The sequence below is a fragment of the Danio rerio genome, chromosome 12 (assembly GCF_049306965.1).
Source record: "Danio rerio strain Tuebingen ecotype United States chromosome 12, GRCz12tu, whole genome shotgun sequence".
NCBI lineage: Eukaryota > Metazoa > Chordata > Actinopteri > Cypriniformes > Danionidae > Danio > Danio rerio.
In genome coordinates this window covers 14,814,703-14,840,805 of record NC_133187.1, presented here as the reverse complement: position 1 = coordinate 14,840,805, position 26,103 = coordinate 14,814,703, and the positions used below count along the sequence as shown (strand labels likewise).

At 39.8% G+C, this 26,103-nt stretch overlaps 1 protein-coding gene and 1 long non-coding RNA gene across 13 annotated transcripts in view; one reads left to right on the top strand and one right to left on the bottom strand.

Moving 5' to 3' along the window:
* mto1 (mitochondrial tRNA translation optimization 1) overlaps positions 1 to 26,103 on the bottom strand; it is a 98,835-nt gene that overhangs the window by 44,877 nt on the left and 27,855 nt on the right.
* LOC110440140 (uncharacterized) lies at positions 953 to 23,934 on the top strand. 2 transcript variants are annotated; one of them, XR_012387891.1, is made up of 4 exons: positions 953 to 1,127; positions 21,888 to 22,013; positions 22,336 to 22,446; positions 22,663 to 23,880. It is a non-coding gene; the product is annotated as an uncharacterized lncRNA (long non-coding RNA). The 2 variants fall into 2 exon arrangements; XR_002459745.3 differs by having other exon boundaries at positions 994 to 1,127; positions 22,336 to 22,484; positions 22,663 to 23,934.

The following is a 26,103-nucleotide window of genomic DNA, read 5'->3' as shown; positions in this document are numbered from 1 at the left end:
TACTATTATCCATGCAGTTTACTCATTCTGCCGTTTTCAGTTCTTTTTTAACTGGAAAAGTCCCAGTTTATCCCCTTAGTGAACACCAGTACACCATCTTTAGGTGTTTTATTATTCTAAACTTCCTCTGCATTTCCCCCTGCAGCCCTGAGAATGTTCTGAAGCTTCTCATTCTGTTTTTAAGGACTGATAATTTATTCCATCACATTTCTCAGGCAAAGATGCTGATGCCAAATTGTACACTATACTGCCATTAAATATTAGCATTGACCACCGGGTTAATCAGTTTCCTGCTCTGATCTCAAGCCTTGGCAAATAACTGAGAAAGCACCAATCTGAGGTCACATTTTTATAAATCTTTTACAGTATTTAAAAAATACGAAACAGAAATACAAGACACTAAAGTATTTTATACCAAATATTAACCTATTTTCATAAACACCATAAAATACACAAATTCATTCATTTTCTTTTTTGGCTTAGTTCCTTTATTAATCTAGTCTCCAAAGCTAAATGAACTGCCAACTTATCCAGAATAAGTTTTACGCAGTGGATGCCTTTCTAGCTTTATGAGCTTTTTAGCTCATAAATACTCATAAATACTGCCCATCCCTATGTGTGTGTGTTTGTGTGTGTGTGTGTGTGTGTGTGTGTGTGTGTGTGTGTGTGTGTGTGTGTGTGTGTGTGTGTGTGTGTGTGTGTGAACAGTGAGTACGAGCTACAGATGTGTCTGTGTGAATGTCAATGTTAATGTGTAAAAATACATTTTTCTTAAATTTTTCACTCTTTGTTATATAACAGACATTGGATAAAATCATTGAAGGTTTTTTTTCCTCATTATTGTGCACACAGCACCTCACATTGAAAAAAAACATTTTTTTGACATTTTTGTAGATTTATTAAGAAGAAAAACTGATTCATGACTGATTCACACAAGGATTCACTTCTTTCTGTTTTGCTACTGTAAAAAGCCTCCCGCTACTAGCAGCTTACATTCCTGAGATGGGAAAACATAGATGGCTGTGAAAATGCCTCTGGTTCAGACTGATTCAGAATCTCACTTCTTTACAGACTTCTGCTAGATCACAGAGGACTGCTTCACCATGGACCCCCACAGCATACAGCCGGTGAGTTCTGTAAATTACTTCAGCTACTGTTTTGAAAACAGAAAAACGGAACGAGACTTGAAAATGATCATGATAACTGATGGCATAAACAAGGTGCAAGACTAAAAGGTACTTGTGAGGTCAGATCACAGAACAGGGGTTCAAGGCTGAACCAATCGCAGACAAATCAGGACACTGATTGTTGGAGATTCTATAATCAGGAATTTTAGGAGCAGGGCTACAATGACATACTGCTTCCCTCATGCCACAGTTTCTGATGTTAACAAAGAACTTGAGAACATTTTGAAGAAGCACAAGACTGCTAAACAGATTATCATCAAAAGCACTCAGAACTGCACAAAAGGGATTTCTGTGAACTCTTGGAACCAGAGGGAAGATTGAAAATTCAGCCGTTCATTAGTGGACCATGAATAATAAAAGGAACTAGAATTGTACATTTCCTAAAGGAAATGTGAATGGGGTTTGCGTGGCAAATCGATGGGGTAAAAAAATGATACTAAACTGGGCAAAATAGCAAGAAATGCGGAGAAATGGTTCAATTCATGTGTTTATGTGGTTGCTAGGGTAATGTAAATGGTTGCTTGGCTGCGGCAACGCCATTTTAGTAGGTGAACCCAATAAAGATTTGATCAGTCTGCATCAAAAGAACCCAAACCCTGTCTTTCTATGATATTCTTGGGCTGAAATATGACTTGTTTATGTTGTTTTATGGTTGTTAGGGGGCTTAAAGTGGTTGCTAGGGGGTGTTTACAAATTTGTTATGTCACTACGTAATACCGACTTGATAGGCCGAGTAAAACGAGCCCACTCTCAAGCTTCTACGACTTACTAATCTCCATATCAATGTCAGCCATTTTGTGTCCATGTTAAGTCAATGGGGATTTTTGGATGTCAGCCATTTTGTGGCAATGTCAGCCATTTTGTGCCAATGTTATGTCTATGGAACCATTTTGGGTTGCGTTTTTGCCTCAAAAGGGAGCACTTTACCACTGTCCACTACATGATTATCATGTTGTTAGAATGATGCTAGCATGATGCTAATCATGTTAGCATCACGCTAGCAACATGCTAATCGAGTTGCTAGCATCATGGTAACATGATTAGCATGTAGCTAGCATGATGCTAATCGTGTTAGCATCATGCTAACGACATTCTAATCGAGTTGCTAGCATCATGCTAACATGATTAACATGTAGCTAGCATGATGCTAATCGTGTTAGCATCATGCTAGCAACATGGTAATCGAGTTGTTAGCATGATGCTGACATGATTATCATGATGCTAATCGTGTTAGCATCATGTTAGCAACATGCTAATCGAGTTGCTAGCATCATGCTAACATAATTAGCATATAGCTAGCATGATGCTAATCATGTTAGCATCATGCTAATCGAGTTGCTAGCATCATGCTAGCAGCAGTGCTAGGGTGCCCTGAGTGTTTGCTAGGTGGTTGCTAAGGTGTTGCTAGGTGGTTGCTAGGGTATTCTGAGTGGTTGCTAAGGCGTTGCTAGGCGGTTGCTAGGGTGTCCTGATTGGTCGCTAGGCCCTTACTAAGGCATTACTAGGCGGTTGCTAGGTGGTTGCTAGGCGGTTGCTAGGGTAATTTGGGTGGTTGCTAGGCAGTTGCTAGGGTACCCTGGGTGGTTACTAGGCAAGCCTCACATACATGCCTGATGAAATATTTATACTTAGTAAGCATTTCTAGCAAGTTACAGTACTTGGCTAGTCAATATTAGCATGTAGCTAGTCACTGCTAGCATGTGTAGCATATAGGAAGTTCCGTTTGCTAGCATGGGTCAAACGAGCCAATCCCCAAGTCTCTACGATGTTCCGATGCTGAGATATAGCTGTTGATGAATGGTTGCTAGGGTGCTCTGTTTTGTTGCTATGGGCGAGGTTACAGAGTGAACTTGAATGTGGTTGGCTGTCCAAGTCAAATGAGCCAACCCCCAAGTCAATAGGACACTGCTAAGCAAAGATATGCATGTAGGCCTATTTTAATGGAAGTCTATGGGACCAATTTGGGGGCGTGGCTTGTGAGCTTCATTATCATATCGAGATGCTCATTGGTTGTCTGAGTCAGATGAGCCATCCCCCAAGTCAATAGGACACTGCTAAGCAAAGATATGCATGTAGGCCAGTTATAATGGCAGTCTATGGGACCAGTTTGGGGGCGTGGCTTGTGAGCTTCATTATCATATTGGAAAGCTCATTGGTTGTGTGAGTCCAATGAGCCAACTCCTAAGTCTATAGGACACTGTTATGCAAAGATATACATGTAGACCCGTTAAACTGGCAGTGTATGGAACACTTATTAAGGGTATTTAAATGGATTTGGGGGCGTGGCTTAAGAGCTTAATTATCATATTGAAAAGGTGATTGGTTGTCTGAGTCTAATGAGCCAACCCCCAAGTCTGTATGACACTGCTATGCAAAGATATGCATCTGGTCTTATTATAATAGAAGTCAATGGGATCAGTTTGGGGGCGTGGCTTGTGAGCTTCATTATCATAAAGTGATGCTGATTGGTTGCCTGAGTCAAATGAGCCCACCCCCATGTCTCTATGACACTCCTATGTAATGTTATAGATGTCTGACCTTTATAATGGAAGTCAATGGGATGTGCAATGGGACGACCCACCCCATGTTAAGTCAATGGGGCAGTTATTAAGGGTCTTTAAATGGTTTGGGGGGCGTGGCTTGTGAGCTTCAAAATCATATAAAGATGCTGATTGGTTGCCTAAGTCAAATAAGCCAACCCCTAAGTCTATGACACTGCTATGTACTGTGATTGACATGTGAGTCAAGAAATGAATGGGAGTCAATGGGCAATGTAAAGTCAATGGGGACCCCTTTGGGACGTCCTAGCACCCCAGGGGTACAACTTATACCCCCTTTTGGGGTATGTTCTCATACAGGCTGCAACCCCCTACAGATGTTGCGAATCCCATATTTCTACGAATTTCACACTTGGCGATATAACGCTTTAAAGGTCATCCCATTTCGCGGGGGCGTTAGTGCTCTTCTAGAAAAATGAATGGGAGTCAATGGGGCCAATGTAAGTCAATGGGAGCACTTTAGGACGTCCTAGAGCCCCAGGGGTGCAACTTATACCACTTTGCGAGGTATGTTCTTCAATCTATTCTGGATTCAAAAACAACTATTTACATCATATGGACTCCAACGAAACAAACTTGCTGCAAAAATGCTAAGGGACAATATATACTTCTCCCTTCATCACCCATCAGTTGTATGTGCCACTGAACTCAGACCAAATGGCACACACATCCCTGATAAATGTCCAAATGACCAAAGGAACTTTAAATCAACTCCTGAGTGGACAACAATCACTGCTTACGGACACAGTGCCACCTGTACCCCCTGCACACTGAGCTCAGCACAAATAAACTGTAATGTATCAGAAGAGCATCAAGTCTCAGCACTCAAGGATGACCTCCAGAAAAAAAGCCAGGACAACTTCTGCAGCCCGTAACTCCAGAGCTACAGCCTCCATAATCAGACTTACTCTCCCTCTCACCTTGCTCACCTCTCCTGAGCTTTACAAAAAAGATATGTGGAACTGGTGTTCACTGGAACTAAACTCTTAGAGTCCATTGCTGCAAGCCCCCAGTTATCTTGCGGAAATGGAGTCTGAGAGTTTAGTTCCAGCAAACACCAGTTCCTCTATCTTTTTTGAAAAGCTTCAGAGGTTAGTGACTAGGTCCATACCCACCTCTGTGCCCACCTGTGAGAGCCCTCCAGCCTTTGCCACAGCCACATGCCCCAAAGAACGCCCCATCTTCTGCTAGTGAACAAAACAACTCTCAGTGATGTGTGTTAGGAGGCTGCTTAGATAACAGTATTGTTATCGGATGTTTACAAATCAAGCGGAAAGCCAGAATACCTGTTGCTTTCTCCACACAGATATCTGTTTTATGTGATAGAAAGTCAAAGGTCACTTTAAATCATATAGCAAATCATTAAAATCTGGTGTCTATTCAATGTAGATCTGAGACTACTGTGGGAAAAGTTATTAAACCTGTTAAGTTAGCCCTTGAAGTTTACTTAAAACTTGGCTAGATGAAAGTTGTAGTGCAGCAGTCCTAAATGAGGCAGCTCCTCCAAACTTTAATTTTATGAGTGTTTGCAGAGCTAATAGGAGAGGTGGAGTTATTGCTGCTTTGTTTAATGATGTCTACGAGTGTAAACAAGTATCAACTGTTGACTATTTGTACTTTGAATATCTGAGTATAGCACTGAAGGTTGCTCCACGCATTTTACTGATCATTATCCACAGACCTCAAAATTATTCTCCAACTTTTATTGATGATTTTACGGAGCTATTAACAATAGTAACCTCTGAATTTGACTATTTTAGTATTGCTAAGGATTTTAATATTCACATTGACAATACATAAATCAATTCTGTTAAAAGCTTATGACTGTTTGAAACAGTCTCTCTAAATTTACTTATAACTTAGGGTTTACACATTTAATTGATTGCTGTTAAGGATGTTGCACTGATCTGTTCATTTCGGTATTTTCTTTGATATATTGATCACTCCAGCCATTGAGGAAAAATCTGTCTTGGACGAAAAGATACGCATAAATGAGAATACTAGTGAACAGTTTACAAAGGTCATACCGCTACCGCAAGCATATCTGCAGACTGTGTTGATTTTCACATTGATTTGTTCAACTCTAAAGTTACAAATGACATGGATGACATTGCTCCTGTTACAGTCAGGAAGAGGACCGGGAGATAAAAAAGCACCTTGGAGAAACTCAACAGCAGTACAAATTGTGAAAAGACAGTGCAGAAAAGTTGAGCGCATGTGGAGGAAGACAAAACTAACTGCAAATGCAATGAGTTTGTTAATTTTGTTACTGATAAGATCAAAAATATCAGAAAGGCAATCAGTCTTTCCGACGTCAGACAGGCTCGACCCAACTTTATGTCTGATTTCAAGGCAATTGATGGTAAAATTTTGGAAGAGACTGTGCCGATTATGAAAACATCAACCAGCAGTCTTGAACCCCCCCCCCCCCCCCCCCCACCCCACCCCCCCCCCGACCCCTTATGCTTAACTTACTTCTGGGACTTTTTCAAACTCACTTAAAACTGTAGCTGTTAAACCCATTTTGAAAAAGAGAAACCCGGATAACACCTCTTTGCGCAACTACAGGCCAATTTCCAATATCCCTTTCATTGGCAAACCATAAAAATGTTGTTTTAACTATGTTAACACTTTCTCAAGCTCCTGCGGATATTTAGACAATTTTCAATCTGGTTTCTGAGAACATCATAGTACAGAGAGTGCTCTTATAAAGATAATCTATAATATTTGCCTAAATACAAATGATTGATCTCAGTGCTGAATTTGAAATTGTCGATCACAGCATACTTCTGGATAGGCTGGACAAGTGGGTTGGATTTTCTAAGATGGTGCTCAGATCTTACCTTGAAGGCAGAGGTTACTATGTCAGTGTAGGTGACCATAGGCCTTGGTGGAAACCCATGACATATGGAGTCCCACAAGGTTCAAAACCTCTCCTGTACAACCTTTATATTTTCCCACTGAGCCAAATAATGAGCTACGCTAATGACACTCAGATCTACTAAGTTACCTTATTGACACCCTCTGCCAATGTATTGATAAAATTAACAGTTTGATGTCAAAACTTTCTTCAGTTAAACAAAGAAAAAACTGAAGTCATTGCAATTGGAAACAGAGATGTGGTTTCAAGGTGAATGCATACATTGGCTCTGGGGGTCAAATAACAAAAAATAAGGTCAAACATTCAGATCTGAATTTCAGTAGTCATGTCAAACATTGAAAGAATCAGAAGCTTTGTTTCCAGTGAGGACAATGGCACCACCATGCTTCACTGTTGGGACTGTATTGGACAGGTGATGAGTAGTGCCTGGTTTTCTCCACACATACCACTTATAATTAAGGCCAAACAATTCTACCTTGGTCACATCGAACCAGAAAATCTCATTTTAATCTTATAATCTTGGAGTCCTTTAGCTGTTTTTTAGCAAACTTCACGCAAACTTTCATATGTTGGGCCACCCTGACTAGTGGCAGGCTGCAGTCTGTTTTAAAACTTTCTTCGATCTCCCGACTACATTTATGGAGCTCAGCCACAAGTAATCTTTGGGTTCTTCTTCTTCTACCTCTCTCACTCTTCTCCATCAATAGCTCAGTTTGGCCAGACAGCCAGCTCTTGGAAGGATTTAGGTCATCCCAAAGGTCTTCCATTTATGGATTATGGAGAACATTGTGATCTTAGGAACCTTAAGTGCAGCATTCTCATTTGCTCTGACATGCATTGTAAGATGTAATGTTCTATTTAGACAAGTGTATGGCTTTCCTAATCAACTACAATTAGCATAATCAAACACAGCTGGACTTAAATGAAGGTATAGAACCATCTCAAGGATGATTAGAAACAATAGACAGCACCAGAGTTAAATATATGATTACAGCAAAAGGTCTGAATGCTTAAAGCCATGTAATATTTCAATTTTTCTTTTTAAATAAATCTGCAACAATATCAACAGTTCTGTGTTGTTCTGTGAATACGGGGTGCTGTGTATACATTAATGAGGAAAAAAAATGTTTTAGCAAATGGCTGCATTATAACAGGGTAAAACATTTACGATGATCTGAATATTGTCCATTCCCACTAAATATGAGCAATACCACATGAGTAGCAGTGCAATATGGCTGTATATCAGCAGGCCAAGTGCCTTAGTGCCCCCACCAGAGACAATATACAGTCATATTACACTGCAACGAGTGTGACATTGCGTTTATGCAACAGTTTGATAATAGTCTTGTATATTAAAAAAATCAAACATAAATGGTCTCAAAACTCTTTTATATGAGGAAATTTGTTCTTACACCAAACATTCACCTCTGCAGCTCACCGTAAGAACAGCAGAAACCAGAAACTCATTCACCAACTGCACTTTAGAGCTAGTACTTAAATTATTCTGTAGTTTAATGTCTGAAGTGATGACAAAACAGGTGATTTGGCGCACTTTTTTGAAATGCCATCTCAGTCTACAGCGATTTCCCCATATTTCTATTGTTGCAATTGGGATATCACAATAATTAACCCTAAAAAAGCCAAAGCAAAGCAAATACTACCAAACTCTTCTATGGTATAAATACAGCACTACAAAATACAAAACAAAATGACTTAGAATTTAACTATCCTAATAAATAAACTGCGTATAGTTGCAATCTAAATAACTACATTCTCACTTAAAAATTCTCGCCTCAAAAGTAAATTAAGTTGTGCAACTACTGCGATAATTTTCAAACTGTAATCCTCTGCTTGCCACTCATGTGGGTGGAGTAATACACAAGGGTGAAGAGGCTATACGAGTGCTGATATCACCTTAATATATTGTAGGAAGGAGTAAAATGCAGACACAGTTATAAGTAGGTTTGGGTATCGTTTGGGTTTTTTTCAATACCGGTGCTAAATCGATACTTTTAAAACGATACAGGTGCCAAAACGGTGCCTGAACCGATACTTTTTAATTAACTTATTTTAACTTTTTCAATTTACTTTTTCATTTAAAAATAATGTTTCTGAAATTTTTCAGTGTTTCCAAAAAATTATTTTTTTTAAATAAATAAATTTAAAAAAATTATGGAGTCAAAATAAGTCGTATTTCTTATTGTTTATTTTGTGAATAAAAGAAGTTTTTAATTTAAATAAAAATAAGGTCAGTATTATTAGCCTTCTTAAGAAATATTTACAGTATATTTTTGATATACACAACAAATCAGTAACAAAATAATTTGACTAATTATTTTAACTTTTATAGTTAACTTGTTAGGTCTTTAAATTACACTTTAATATGAATAAAATACTATAAAATACTTAAAGGGACTTTGTCTGAATACAACTGTCTTGCAAATGGGCAAGATAAGAAAAGTAGATTATAGAACTTAGTGAGTCAAACTTAGCTATGTTTAAAAATGTGTTGTAAATAAAGCATGTGTTGAAGACAGAAATCAAAAATGAATGAAGGCAAAACAAAACAAATTGAATATGACTTACATGAGCGTGACTGAAAACTACATTTGATCAATGTGTTACATCTGTTCTTTGGTACTTGCTGACTGCTTGTATATTTAAGACTGCATTTCCTAATGTAAAACTATGTACAGTAGATTTCTGATTAATAATGGTCTCTGCATAGCTGAAGACTTCCTATATTAAGTGTTAAAATCGCTATTGAAAACAGAAATCTAATATCATCAACAGTCGACATTTTGATAGTGTTTCACAACATGAACATGACTGAAGTTTAATCTTTTTATTACCTGTGTCAACTTGGACATAAACTTTTGATGAATGTGGGGAACTGATGCACGCAGCACCGTCACAGAGAGAGAGCAAGTGACGTGAAAGCAGAGGGAAGGAGCATAAGCAAGTGCCCAAGAGAGCAATTGTGTTTGACACCTAGAGCACGCATGAGAGGCATTCCTTTGCCTTTTTGAGCCCTCAAATGTGCCATTAAGTTTGACATGTTGACATGTGGAGTTGGTCTATTTTCATTGCTGGTTTGGTTACGCTGATCTCTTTTCCTCATTAGAGTCGGGTTAGTGGAGTGGCTTCCCACGCTCTGTCATCGTTACAGCTGTTTTAAAAAGCCTGGAGAGATTGTTATCTGGTGTTAGCAATCAGCATAGTTATTTCCAGGTGTTGTGAGTGCTCCTTTCTCAGGGAGACACTGATTATTTGGTCGCCAAAATTTCAGTCCTGTGTCGGAAGCATTCGTTTGGAGGACAGATTTTTGGAGTTAGCTGTTGGCCCAACCAGACTGAGTTCTGTCTTCTGACCTGCCGATAGCTGTTCTCTGATCATCACTGCCGGCGGGGAGCTGTCGGTGAAGAAGATCTTCTCAGGTTGCTTAACCATTTCTTTAAGAGGTTGATATGCTATACCTTCACTTCCAGTCATCATCCCAGCTGAAAAAACCTGACGTCCGAAGGACTTTATCCCCTGGTTGGAATTGTCGGGTTGTGCTGACTTGTTATAAAGCCTTTGCTGAGGGCGCTGGGATGCCCCAGATGTTCTCTGACCAGAGGCTCTTTTACATGCTTTTTTTACATCACTCCTCATTCACATGGGTCGTCAGCGTCAACGCTTTCCCATTCACTTTGAATGGGTGATGTTAGGTGTTGCCGAACTGCATTGTGGATTCGTCTGCGCCACTTCAGAGGCATTGCTCGCTGCAGAAGTTGGGACTAGCTCAACTTTTCAAGTGCCGATGGAAGCATCAGCCAATCAGATCACTGTATGCTAATACACCAGCTAGACAGTGGCCTATTGCTGACTGAATTTCATTGGCTGACGCTTCTATGACGATCGCCTCAGCCCCAACTTCAGACACCCCTTCTGTCAAGTGTTGACACTGAAGCCCTGTGTGAATGGGGCGTTATGGTGCGATGGGGAGCCAGTTCGTGTTTCCATGTCTCTCTGGCCACATCCAGAAGTCCGCGGGCTGACACTTAAACAGCAGTTCAAAGGGGGTAAACCCAGTAGATGCCTAAGGTACTTCCCTAATTCCAAAGAGCACGTATGGAAGCATGAGGTATCAGTCATGCCCATCCTCTGCGACTACTCGATGCAACATCTGTTTAAGGGTTGGGTTAAAAATTCCACCACACGTCTGTCTGGGGATGGTAAACAGATGTGTGGAGCTGTTTCACCAGGAGCAGCCAGCAGAGGTCAGCCAGCAACCAAGACATGAATGGGGTGCCCTGGTCAGTCAATATCTCAAAGGGAATTCCCTCTATGCTGATGAACTGGAATATTTATTTTGCAATCACTTTAGCATTAGCTTGCCGGAGGGGAATTGCCTCGGGGTACCTCGTGGTATAGTCTACGATGACCAGGATGTGTTGATGACCTCAGGCAGACTTCAGCAGCGGGCCTACCAGGTCCATCCCAATGCATTCAAAGGGCACGTCTATGATGGGGAATGGTACGAGCAGGTTGAGGGGAGGATTGCATGGTGGTGTCTCTTGGCAGGTGGCCTGCAAAACCTTTTTACCACAACCTCCAGACTGGGCCAGTGAAAGTAAATCACAGATGAGCTGGATGGCTTTCTCAGCTCCAAGATGACGTGCCATTGTGTGAGCATGCGGCAACTCCATTATCGTCTTGGTCTTCGAGACTACTAATAGGAGTTTCTTCTCCTACACCGCTGTCCGATAGAGTGGGGCAGCCTTTTTCTGACCACAAAATATGGCAGAGGGTAAGAGCCCAGCAGGCATATTTCATCCACCATGCATACTTGGAACCAGCAGTGTTTAAGCCATTCGTCTTTCCATTGTTTTTTCTCAAATCCTCCAACTATTTAAGATTATTTTCTAGAACAGATTGAAAAAACTAGTAGGTCTCGAACAGTCCCCATTACTGTTAGCCAGGAGCCTGGACCTGCTGCCACCATCACCCAACATGTGGTAATAGGGAACATCTCTCCGTGCGTGATTGGAATCATTGCTCAGGAGTCCAATAGGGGAGGAAGAATGTGCGGCTGCACTAAGTTTATGGACGTTTATGGAGAACAGGACAGCCCTTAATTCTTTTTCCAGGGCTGGTGTGGTTACGCCAATCGCCTTTCCTCATTTCAGTAAGTTGTGTGCAGGAGAGAGAAAACTCAGAGTCAGGTTAGCGGAGAGGCTTCTCACTTCCTATCATCATTGCAGCTGTTTTAAAGTGGCTGGAGAGATTGTTGGTGGATGCTGTGTATATATATTCATACATACACACACACACACACACATTACTAAGGTGATGGTTCGATTTATGCACTCCCACAATTAATGAAGTCAGTTCATATGTGTCGGTCCAGTCACTGGAGTTTCAACTATTCTTCGGGACGCACCGCTTCCCAGAGTGAGTGCTCCCCATAGCAAAGCTGCAGGTGCATCAGCAATCGTTCTGGCTATGCTGCTTGTTCCGGCTCTGTCAGCCTGGTTAGTGCTGCACAACTTGCGGTAATGTCTTATCCAGATTATCAGACTTGCCAGTTCAATTCGCCATCGGCCTCCTAAGTTCACAGGCATGTATTTCACAGCTGCCCGTCTGGTGTGAGGAGATTACTGCCCCCTGGCAAAGGATGCAATCAAGCTGATCTCTCCATCCAAGATGGAGATGTTTTACAGCCCATACTCAAGAGTGGTGGGTTAGAACCAAGCCTATGTGTTCGTTTTGATCCATTATCTGCACAGGAGGCCAGTCAAAAAGGGGCCAAGCATGGCAGTACAGGGACCTCCTCTTCACACTTTCCCTGTTTCCATGCCCTGTGCCTCTTTAGCTCATAGACATCTGCATTGTTGGCTATTTCTTGATTGGCTTACTTTTGTGGTCTTTGAATTGGTCAATTGTGCACAGGGACCTGGTGCTCCAGCACCTCGACATGTGCTAACCTGTCTGATACAATTTGGCAGATTATAATGGTCTCGCTAAAGTTTTTTAGAGGCTCCTGGGGCATATGACATTTGTACAGGTAGCTGCTATCACGCCACTCAGATAGTTCATATGAGATCACTTCCGTGCTTGCTTCACAATCAGATACCCAGACAGCCATGGAGCGCAGAGATGCACTGGGTGACCAACACCTCGCTGTGTCGCTGTCACTGTACTTGTTGTTGTTGTCTTGTTTGTACTGTCTATGTGCCTTTCCCTAGCAAGTTTTTTTTTATCCTCCACCACATGCCTTGTTTACTCTCTACTTCCACGCCCATCCTCCTGTTTACGTTATTAAGGTAATGTCACTCACCTGTTATCCTTAATTTCTCCCTCTATTTATTCCTTTCCTTATCGTTTACCTGTGTCAGATTGTTGTTTGCCTTTAGTATGTGTTCGATCTCCCATTTCTGTCCAGTCAGCCTTTATCCTGTTGTATCTGACTCCCGGTCAGCATCCTTGATTTAGCTTTTTTCTGCTACCTGTTTAGTTTCAGTCCTGCTGCTTGCCTGTCTCTTCTCTCCACTTCAGGGAGCCATTTTCCGGCTTCCTCCAGCCCCGCAGCGCTCACTCTTCCTCGCGGGTGTCGTAGCCAAGAAAACACCACTTAGCGGTATCACCCCCTGTCGGCTGTCTTTATAATTGCACCCAGTGAGAAGCCTGTTCTCTCTACGGAGAGATTTCTGTTCCTTGTTTTTTTTTTTTTTTTTTTTGATGTTTTTTTGAACTTTTTTGTTCCACTTTTGCCATTTTTTTTACTAACTTTAGTTTTCTAAGGCTTTTTCCTCTACGGAGATTTTGCGTTAAAGTTCATCTGGAGTTTTTTGAGAATCTTCCTTTCTGAGAACTACTGAACATCTATGTTTCCTCTTCGGAGCAGTTTTTGTTGAACAACTTTTTTTTTTCTCTGAGTCTGCTTTTTGCTATTATTTGAATAAAATGAAGGACCTGCATTTGTGTCTGTTCTGTTTACCTCGACAAGATCCCTGACAGTACTATATAAAATAAATAAATATATGCAACATATGTGAACATATACAGACCCTTACAGTATCTAATATGTTACCAATTACAGAAAAACTACACACAGCATACATTTATTCCTTATTTAGGATCAAAAACAACATGTAACATAGCCCACAGTCAGTGCAATCCTCTCATCTGTGTCTACACAGGCACATATAGCCTCTGTTAGAAAGTAATTCTATCATTATGAGTTCATAATAGTCCAAAGGGTGATGATAATAGTTAACCATGGCAGTTTGTTCAGCTTTGCTAAAAAAAATAATTTGCTTCTTTTTTCCGGCTTCTCCTTTTTTTCTGCGCTTCACTGTTGCGTTTGTCAGTTTCTGACAGGATCATGTTTCAAAAGCACGTCAATAATCAAGCGCACATTATTATCATTAGCTCAAGAAGTTTGTTATTTCAGATGTAGACGTGCGGCGAGCGCAAGCAAGAAAGCGAAATCACTCGTGCTTCAGACTGATTCATAAAAAACTAAGGGGCACATAGGCCGTAAGGTGAAGCACCTTTTCGTTTTAATCCGTTCCCATTATGGGGCACTAAATTCTTTTCATTCCAAAAAAATGATCGATTGGTATAGAATTAAAAAATAAAAGTTCTCCATGTATAATCCTGCAGTTATTTTTTTACAAGTGTTTAAAGTTGGCAATAGTCCCATCCTCCCGTAATTGTTTTTTGATGGTGAGAGATGCGGCTTCGTGTCAGGCACTTCCCGCTAGACCAATAAGATCGCTTAACATCCGAACAACATGTAAACATGGTCCAACAAGGCAGCGCCCTTGTCTTCACTATCGAGTAATGAAGAGGATAAAATTACGGTCTGTTGTGTTGAGAAGTATACAGTAATTCATGGTTACTTTAAAACATGTAATGTAAAACTGCACCGCTGGGGACTCCAGTGAGAGAGTGTATAAAAGGAAGAGAGAAGGAAGAAAATTAAGGAGAAGTTGAGTGTTCACGATAGAATGTAGTGTATTATGTGTATGAGTAAAAACACCACAAATTGGCGACTAGGATGAGCGCATCAGTGCTGAGCCCGCCCCCGTTTCTGTCTGTCGGTGGGGTACCGCCAATTCCATTTGAGACATGGCAGAAAATCTTTCAGAACTATATGATAGTTATTCAGGCAACCGGAGATGCGTGGCCGGAGACGCGAAGACGAGCGGTCTTGCTACATTGCTTGGGGACGGAAGGTCAGCGTTTGTTTTATACTTTGCCAGACCAAGGTACTACATTTGATGAAGCGATGTCGGCCATTCAGAAACACTTTGTGCCTAAATTTAACGTGATTGCATGCCGACACAAGTTTAGACAGTGTGTGCAGAGAGCAGATGAAACGATTACGCAATACATTGCAGCACTGAGAGCGTTAGCAGCTCCATGTGCGTTTGGTCAAATGGAAAGTGAAATGCTACGTGATCAGTTGATGGCAAATGTGTCATTGTCTGCAGTGAAAGACAAATTACTTTTAGAAGATGATCTCACGTTGGAAAAAGTGATTACAATCGGTTGTCAAGTGGAAGCTGCAGTCAAAAACTCCTCATTGCTCGGTAATGCCAATGCTGCTACGGTACCTGTACAAGCCATAAGTAAGCATACTAAGTACGGCAGAGGGAAAAAAGACGCAAGTTCAGCTAACCATGCACGGTCTGTTCAGAAACGATCAGAGGATCAAAAGCAAACAGTAAAATGGTCAGCAACGTCGACAATGCTTCAGATGTGGATCAGATAAACACCTGGTGAATGATAAAAACTGTGTTGCTGCCAAAGTAAATTGCAGATTATGTGGGGAGTTATGAGGGAAACTTTTGCAGCCAATGATAAGATCACATGTGAAGTGAATGTTAAAGCACCAAAAGGTAATAGACACACACTTCAACTGGTTGTGGATACAGGTGCGTCAGTTTCTATACTTCCAGAAGTTGTGTATAAGAAACACTTTTCCCAATGTACATTGATTAAGCCCAAAATTAAGCTTGATACATATGCAAAAGAGAATTTACCAGTGATTGGTTGCATATCAGCGTTAACAAATGCTTCAAAGAATGATGCTGCTGTCCCTGCAACTTTTTATGTGGTAACTAAAGGATCCCCCTTGCTAGGGCTAGACTTAATTAGATCACTCAATCTGGACATTGTCAGTGGAAAAGTAATGCACATTGACCCTGTCAAAAATACACCATTACTTGCATCATGTCAACCTAATGAGCAATCCACAGGTCTGGTGAATGCACTGACAACAATATCTACTGTTCACCTGGGATGTGTGAAAGGATTTGTTCACAAAGTGCAAATCAATTCAACGGTGACACCAGTACGTCAGAAGTTGAGACGTTTGCCTCTCAGTATTCGCAAAGAGGTGTCCACTGAACTTTAACGTCTACACACATCAGGTATTATTGAACCAATTGATGCATCGGAATGGGTCAGTCCTCTGGTGGTTGTGCGAAAGAGGGATGGACACATTAGACAACCCAACAAGAGTGTTATAATGGATTGTTACCCATTACCTCACATGGAGAATTTGTTTACAGAACTTGCAGGTGCTTAACATTACAGTCAAATAGATCTGAGCTCTGCCTACCATCAGCTGCCTCTTCATCCTGACAGTCGTACTTTGACTGCGTTTATAACGCATGAAGGTCTTTTCCCTTTCACTCGGGTTTCATTTGGACTGGCTTCAGCACCATCAGCCTTCCAAAAGATGACGCAAACGGTCCTGAAGGAACTGAATGGTGTAAAGAGTTACTTGGATGACATTATAGTGTATGGGGATTCGCAGGAGGCCCATGATAAGCACCTACAGGCTGTTCGTCAAAGATTGGAGGAGGATGGTTTGCACATTAACCTTGACAAAAGCTCCTTCAATAGAGCTAGCATTCCTTACTTGGGTCATGTAATTTCTAAGGAAGGACTACGTCCTAGCCCTGAACACTTCTAGGCCTACAGATATGGTAGCTTTACGTTCCTTTCTAGGCCTCACTTCTTGGTTCAACAAATTTCTTCCAAACTACAAACAACAGTTGGTTGAGCCATTGAGACAGATGCTCAGAGCTAATGCACAGACGGCACTGCAGTGGAGTCTAGTCACTGTTGAAAGCTTTGAGAAGCTTAAAGGGCACCTAGGTTACCCCTTTTTTCAGATTTAATACAAGTCTTTTGCGTCTCTAGAATGTGTATATAAAGTTTCAGATCAAAATATCCATCAGATTTTTCATTATACCTTTTATAAGATGCTGTTTTATACTGATTTCCAGCAGGGGGTGGTTTTGTCATACTGCGCCTTTAAGCCGAGTCTTTCCCGCCCACTATTTCTACATCCCTCCTCCCTCAGCTGCGTCAGACAACAGACAGACTTAAAGGAAGAAGGTCTCACGTAGCGTTTGTGAGATACTACAGTAAGAACTAACCTTTACTAATCAGTATTGTGAAGTTGCATTGATGAGTCACACACAATATCGTTACAAAGTTAATGCGCGCGCCGGCGCACACACACCGCAGATGACACACACACACACACACACACACAGGCAGGCAGGCAGACAGACAGAGCGCACTTAGCTTAGTTAAGGCTAACCTCAAGTACTGTGTGGATATCAGTTATTAGGGCTGCACGATATTGGAAAAAATTGACATTGCGATATTTTTTTTCCCTGCGATATATATTGCGATATTATATATATATATATATATATATATATATATATATATATATATATATATATATATATATCATTATATATCATTAACATGTTTATATATATATATATACTTAAGACTAGGGCTGTGACGGTCACCGAGACAACCGCGTCACTGCCTTGGTCAGTTGCCACCGCCGTTGTCCATTGCCACCGGCTGTAGTACGTGACGTCACGCACTTTAAAACACAAATTACTGTTATGTTGCCAAGTATTACATATCTGTTAGAATATAACATTAGGTGCGATTCAGCAAGTTCAAGTTCAACCATGAATCTTGTTAGAAAACGAAATCTTACATCAGGGAACATTTTGGATTCATGCTGACCGAGAAAGGTGAACGAATTAATTTAGATTAAGCTTTTTGTAGGGGGTTTTTAAGTGTTAAAGTGTGTTTTAATATTCACTGCTGAGAGTCCAAACACTGAAGAGCAAATCCATCGATATGCAGATCCATGGGTCCCGAATCATGCAAGCCAGTGGCGATTGACGGCGAGGGAAAAAAGCCATGTAGGCTTAATCAACTCCTGTCTTCTAAATGCAAAAGCACAGCTCAGCCAGGCATGGCAGATGCATTTGCAAAAATGGCCAGATAAAAAAAGAGAAAGTGATAAATGGAAGACATTGACGAGAAATGGAGCAACATATTTGGTAACTAGTTAAGAACGCGCCGCTCCGCAGCGTAGAGAAACCTGCGTTGCGAGTAATGCGGGCGGCGGAACAGAAACAAGAAGCCCTATCGCATGGTTGTGAAAAAGTATAACCTGTCTGTGCATTTTCTCTACAAGCACACCGTCTGACAGTGTATTGCTGGAAACATTATAACCCCATTCTTCACTTAAACCGGACAAAGACAACATGTTAGTTTTTCTGGCAAATAATTAAAAATATGAATACAAAAGGTGGAGAGAACCTACGTTGTTTTTTTAAACATCTGACTTATATTGTTACTAGGTTAATATTTACTTTTACTTATAAATATTATTATTTATATTATTATTACACTTATTAGTAAAGTGCCATTTAGGCTATTTGTTAAGTTCTTTAAAAAATGTCACGTTTATTTATTATTATACGGTTTCAAGCAGTTAAAGTTATTTAATATTTAACTATATAATTTATAAACAGTTTTGTGTTGTTTTATTAACGAAAGTTTAAAAATAAACACGTAGGCCTACGTTTATACGGATGTTTTATTTATTAATATTTAATTAAGTTAAGTTATTCCTTAATTTTTACATAAAAGGTCAATTAATTTAGGTAGGCTACTTTATCTGTTGATGTACGAGATCATGGAACATGTTTGCCAGTAAATAATGCTCTCACCACTTTAAAAAAATAAATAGATAAATAACTTGCGAAAAGGATGCAATAAAAAATGCAAGCGCTTAATCATTCTTCACAATCGGATTCGTACGTGCAATAAGCCGAGGCTATATTGCGCCGACAAGAACAAGCCCTAAAACAAAGTCTAGAGAGATAATTAATATTAGTTAATATTAATGATTATAAACACGAACTGCGTTGTATGATAAACGCCTCACAATGTCGTGATCTTTTCTGAAGAACAGATAATCCATGTTGTCACCGTCTCCCCAGCCAGGTTTTCATCTGCTTTTTTTTTTCTTCTTCTCGCTACAAACAATAAAGTATCAGCGCCAGACCAGTGGTTTTTAATTATATTTTACTCTCCTGATTTCTTTTCTTTTAATTAAAAAAAAAACACATAAATGTTTAAAGTTTTGTATTGCACATATATTTTTAAAGATTATCATTCAGCTTACCTGAAGCGAGAAGTTGTGTGCTGGGCAAATCCCCTTTAATCATGCTACCCATTTCATTTATGACACTGTAAACTTGACTTGGCAGGCTGATCATCTTTAAACTCAAAAGGTATTTTTAACTTCTGCATAATGTGATGTTTCTTATTACAACTGTTAGCGGTGTCAAAATTAAAGCAATTAAACAATAAAAAGGGTTTTGTTTTATCAATTGTATAGTTTAGTTTTAATAATAATGTATATAATAAATTATAATATTGATTATTGTGTAGGCTACAGTGTCCAACAAAACATTGTTGTTAGGTTAATAGACCTAATCCCTAACTGAAAAACGAATGTGAAAATAACAGGCAGTTGCGTCTCTGCTAAAACTAATTTAACCACAAATTTCTTTTGCATTTTTTCCCCTTTAGAGATCAAGAGAGGTGTATTTAAAGAATTATTTAACTAAAACATGAATTGAATGCCCAGTTCTTTACCGTGTGAGTTTAGTGCGCCTCCGCATCTGCGTTTTAAAGGTTACAGGTGCACCCTGACCTGACGTGGGGACCAGATCTCTGCACTATTGCTTTAATTTCACAATTTTCATAACTGCATTGCATTTTCATATGGTAAACTATCAAAATTTATGTTCTGAAAGTAGTAATGACGGGAGTGTTAGTAATTAATGACAGAAAGAACTTTCACTTTTGAGTGAACTTCTGTCAAGTGTTATTTTAGTATGATGAAAAAAATATATATATTTAACAAAAATAGTAATGCAGTATTTTTCGCTCTGCCAAGCCTTCTCTGTTGCTGTTGTGGAGCAGCGGCATGCTTCACTTCAGTCACCTTTTTTCCTGGCCCCACCCCGCCTCCGACTCCTGAATGTCTCACTCACTCACTCATGCGGGCATGCACTGCGGTCTCATGAGGAAACGCAGCTTTTTGATATAATGTTTTTCTTGTTCCCCGAATACAAATCATTTTTCAAGTATTTGTTCGAAATAAGTATTGGTAAAAACACACTATTCGTGCTTATCCGAATACCTTATTCGGATTCTGCTCCACCCATAAATACATATAGCATATATAATTTTATTTATTTATTTTTTTGCATCGCACCCTCCTGCCATGTGACTATCGCGGATGCGCACATCGCGATTTCGATGCTGAAACGATGTATCGTGCAGCCCTATCTGTTGTGCTAATGTACAAAATAAACCTGATTTAACTTCCACAAACCGGGATTGAAGCGTCTTCTTTTATAATTGTTCTGACACACAGCTGTGCTGATGAAGTAAAGCTGAAGTAAATCGCTGTAATTAATTACACACATACTCTGTTTTAAAACACTTTAAACATGTGAAACTTACTCTTAATCACATTTGATGATGATTGCTGATCCTAGCGAACAGAACAGACCTTTTATTCCCGGTTGCTTTGCGTATGACTGCCTGGACTTGTTGACATATACACGTGACTACCGGAACATGTTAATGCGCGCAGCTGTCAATCAATTCGGTGGGCGGGGGGATCGCACACCTACGTAATGGTGCGATTGATTTGAAAACAGCTCCAATTGGCCGACCCTTTTTTTTGTAGTTAAATTGAAAAAAAAGGACTGGGTGTGTTCATATCACCCCAGTATGACGGTCTATACACTATACCAACACACAGATCTGTCCAAACAGCTTGAAAAGTAGATTTTTCACCATAGGTGCCTTTTAAGCAAATGCTGGTGCAGAGTCCTGTTTTGGCTATCTATGATCCTTTGCGGCCCACTTTCATTAGTACAGATGCCTCCGATTATGGCCTGGGAGCTGTCCTGACGCAACTTCATCCGGATGGGGTTGAACGGGTAATTGCATTTGCATCCAGGACACTGACGTCAGAAAGAAAATATTCAGCTGTGGCATGAGAATCGCTCGTTGGTCTGCTCGACTCCTGTGCTTTCAATATGATGTTCAGTACCATACAGGTAAACAAAACTGTGTGGCAGATTGTCTCTCAAGGATACCGTAAACTTATACAGATGCTGATGTATCCATTGAACAAGGTTTGATTTCTGAAATTGCAGAAATTCAACCTTTTCTGACAGCACTGCCGTTGGTAGACTTTAAAGCAGAATGTGAGGACTGCCCAGAATTGTCACAGTTACGCCGAATCATGAAGGCAGGGTGGCCTAAACTACAAAAATCTGTATCCAATGATTTACGTCTGTATTTCCCTGTGAGACATGAACTAGCAGTTGAATCTCCATTGATTTTAAGAGGGAATCGACTGATAGTCCCTATTGTACTGCGGGAACGCCACATTCACCTGGCACATGAAGGTCATCAAGGTATAGTGCGAACCAAACAGCGTCTCAGAGAACTGTATTGGTGGCCACGAATGGATGATTTGGTTCATGCCATTCTGTCAGAGTGTGTGACTTGTCAATCCAGTGACAAATCAGCAAAAACCTGTGCAGCTCCCATGCAACCAGTGGAGTTTCCGAAAGGTCCATTTCAACATGTTGCCATTGATATAGTGGGACCATTCGAGAGGGGCTCTACTGACTGTAAATTTGCCATAACCCTGATTGATTATTTCAGAAAATGGCCAGAAGTGGGTTTTGCTTCTTGAGTGACAACAGATACTACAATATCTACAATTACAATGTTTATTGGACACTCAGATTGTTTTTGCATACATATACTGCCTAAGCAGTCAAAACTTGTGTTTATTTTCTAAATACATATCTATTTACAATTTCTGTTTTTTTACAGGTCAGTTGCTTGAAGAAGCTAAGATAAAGGAAGACCCTAGCATACTTGTGCATATTAAAGTCAAAAACAATGCATTAGGTTCTTGACAAAGTCTACAGGAACAGTTACACAGGCATCAGAAGAACAGTAAGTTTTTTGTTTTGTTTTGTTTTTTTGCATGTTAAAACAATTTAATATTTAATAAAAACAAATGTTAATTTCAAAAGCTAAACATTAATCTACATGGACCACTTGTTACAATAATTCAGCATAATCGAATATCTAGGAATTTGTGAGAGGAAAAAATGTTGAAATAATTTGTTAAAGTATTTTCCTTCTGAAGAATAAAAAAAACTAAATTTGCTTGGTCAGTTGCTTTTAGTTTGTACATGTACACAATATATGCATTCCAAATATAGAAGCCAGTGTAATAATTACAAAACATAAATAATATTTATGTTTTCATTAGAAATGAGCCAACCTACGATGTTAGCTATGAGATCTTCTCTGAGAGAGTCATCCACCATCAAATAATTGTAAACCAAGGGGTGTCGACGATGACACGGCTAAGAAGAATATGGTAAAGAGCCATGAAGATCTCGATGCTTCAAACTACATGTAACTGAAATACACTAAGTTTCTTTTGCAGCTTTGGAATGAACATTTATGCAACCTTTTTTTCTCACAAAATAAGTAATCATCATATAATAATAATCCACTTTTTATCATAATAAGCTGACAATGTTTTTTATATTTTGTGATTGTGATCATTATTTACTGTATTTTTTTATTTCAGGCAGGATAAATTAAAGTGGAGGCTGTCCCATGATTTCCCCCAGCTGGTGTTTCATTCTTCTAACCAGCGCAACATCAATGAATTGGTTTTTCTTGAGACCCTTTCTGCAGATTAGAAGAACCAATACCTCATCTGATAGAAACTATACCTCACCCATCAGGTACAAAAACAACTGAGTCAACAGACATAACTAGCCAAAGTATTGGTGAAAGCACAGCAAGTAGAATAGCTTGTACTGCAGAGAACACAAGGACACTTCATTCTGTGGCATTGATACTGAAGAGAATTGTAGATGACTCTCCTTGAATGACATGTCCATGGCCAGCCACGTCTGATGATTTAAATATTAGGGCAGCAAAATCTGTTGTGCCATTTGAACTGTTTAACCTAATTTCATGGATTATTGGTCCAACCTAAGAACCAACACTGGCTCATTGTGTTGATATTCCAGATGATTTGAACCTAAAAGTGATCTCCATTTGCCACGACCATCATTAATCTTGCGTCTAAGGGCCCGGTGGCAGACACCTAAATCACTGTTTCTGGGTGTAGCTGTTTGGTAAGAAAGGATCATATAGTGCTAGTCTTTAATCAAACTATATATGCCAAAGCTTGAAGTCATTGAATTAGGTGAGTTTTCTGGGCATTCTGGGGAAAAGGTTTGGAGATGCAGCACTGCAAGATATACTCATTGATTCAGAAGTTGTTGCGCTAGGATGTATCAATGAAGTGATGAGTGGTCATCACTATAACCACAGCATGAGGGCACACAAACATCTGTATGAGAGTCTGCAGCTCATCAGATTTTTCAGTTTCTTAGACTTATTGCCACCAGAAGACTGAGATGAGTGTATGACTGTCATAAGTGAGATCACATGTGCATTCCAGAACAGGACAATGGATATTTTGTATAAAAATGAAAAAAAATGTCAAAATGTGTGTTAAAAAAGTAGCTTTCAGGTTCTGATGATAGTGATAAGCATAGTAGTGATGAGTAAAAATGATTTTTGTCACATGTTAGTTCAATTTGAGCTGTAATTAAGTTTCTGTAAAATTTGTACATTTTTGGCGTTATTGAAAAATTTGTGCAGCAGACCAGCATTTCATGTCATTTTAGCTAACTTGGACCAAAATTGATTTTATTTTTAACTTTGTGTGATACCTAAATGCTTACTGAACATTTTTGAAAAATAAAACATAACAAACATGTTTAAGTTCAAATATCTTCTTCAGTTTTATTTGGTGCCAATCCGTGAAGTTATGGTGGGTTGTAAAAAAAAAAAAAAAAAAAAAAAAAAGCTTAATTTCATGGTCTTCATTTAAAATTGAGTAAATTAATGCACTAGTACTTGTCTCATATATGTAGCTACATGTATAAAAGTGGATTTGACACACATTGTGTGTTGCTAAAATGCATATTAATAAAGTTACAGGCCAAACTAAGAGCATAAGATTATCGTTTTTTTGTAAATTCCTAATTATACATATTTATGCATCTTGACAAAAAACTGAAGTATTTTTTATGGAGAACTTTTAACATAACTTCCGTAAGGGTGCTCTTTATAAAGAAATGCATTAAAAAAGTAGTGCCCAGATGTGGGAATGAAAATAGCTTTCTAGCCACTTTTTCTAGGTTCACCTTATGGCCTAACAGGGTAAATCTGCTCTTTTTTTTGGCTTTGTGGCTGTTCAGCAAAACGGCGACAAGGTTTGTTTAAGCCCTGGTCGACAATGTCTTGTTATTATATGTATTTATACTTACGCAGTAATCTCTTGGCTTGTCGGCTGTGTATTTTAACTTCCTTTAATTTCATTCTGGCTTGTTGCAAAAGCGAATGACGTATCTCTGTAAACCAAAAGTGTTCAACTGCAAGTTTAGCTCCACCTTTTGGTACCCTTTCTCGTGTTTGGTACCCTTTCGAAAAGGTGTCGAAAAAGTAGTACCATACTGTACCACACAGGTTCATAAACCAGACTTCAGGTGCACCGGCATATCAATTGACTGGGGCTGTTGGCAGTGTTTTTAGTTCACCACCAGTTCCTACCGGTGCTGGAATTGAAACACATGTTGGTTGGTATGGTCAGCACAGCTGCGGTAATCAACAATTTGGACAATATGTGCCATCTGCTCCTCTGGAGTCAAGCGATTGACAATGCTGCGTGCTGTTTATATCCTGGGCGAGCTCAACCATGCCAGCCTATGCACTTTCACAACAGCTTATGGTCCCGGTAGAATAATGACTCCACCTCGCCGTGGTCCAGCTGATATGGGCGTGCTTTAGAGAAGCCCAGGTCATCCTGCTGCTTCTCCCAAGTCTGCCATTTTGCCAGTTGCTCTGCAGGGATGACCTGGTTCTCAGCTGGCTCCGAGTTTACCCAATATGCATTTTTCCCCAGTGTACCTGCTTGCACAGACCCTATGTAAGGTCAGTGAGTAGGAGGAGGGAGTCCTGCTTGTTGCATCTTTGTGGCCGAACCGGGCCTGAATTTCTGCATTACTCGTGATGGCACCTTCTTGAGAATTTCCTCTTTCTCAGGGACAGAGCACACTCTGGCACCTGTTTGAGTTCTGGAACCTTCATGGGGGAGGTGTAGTGCAAAAGACTTAGGTGACCTACTGGTTTCAGTGGCTAACACCATCACTCAAGCTAGAGCACCCACTATGAGGCATATCTATGTCCTGAAGTGGAGTCTATTAGCTGTGTGGTGTGCTTATTATCGAGAAGAACACCGGACATGCCAGTTTAATGTTATGTTGCCATTTCCACTCATTATGACATGGGAAGACATAACCCTATCAGCCAGTTCCTCAGAGGCATGTGGCATAAGATGGTTAATTTCATCCCACCCCCCTCCTTTCATGTCCTCTTGGGATCCCTCTGTAGCTTCAGCAGTCTGCATTGAGGTCTGTTCGAGCCACTCAATTCAGTATCTCTAACACTGGTCAGTATCTCTAACACTGCTGGTCATAATTGGTATTAATCAAGAGGGTGAGGAATGCGGAGGTATTTTCAGACAGTAAATCATGCCAGGAGTTTGGGCCAGGCTACTCTTTCATTATCCTGAAACACCAGCACAGCTATGTACTAGGGATGTAACGGTATCAGAATTTCACGGTACAATAATACCTCGAATGAATGGCACGGTAAGGTATTTATTGAATAATTTACAGGAAAAACATAACTAATGAAAAGACTCGAAAAAAGTGCCAAAAGTGTTTATTTAACTTAGCACTGAACATATCAATGACATACAAATTAGCCATCTATCTGTAAGTTTCGAAAAAGGAACTTTAATTTTTCAATTTTAATAAAAAAAAAACTATTAAACTATATAAAAAAATAGTTTCAATTTAGTATTGTTGAAAACTCATCACATTCAACATTTAATCACTCACTCACTTAGATAGAGATGTTTTTTTAAGGAAAATTATCATATAAC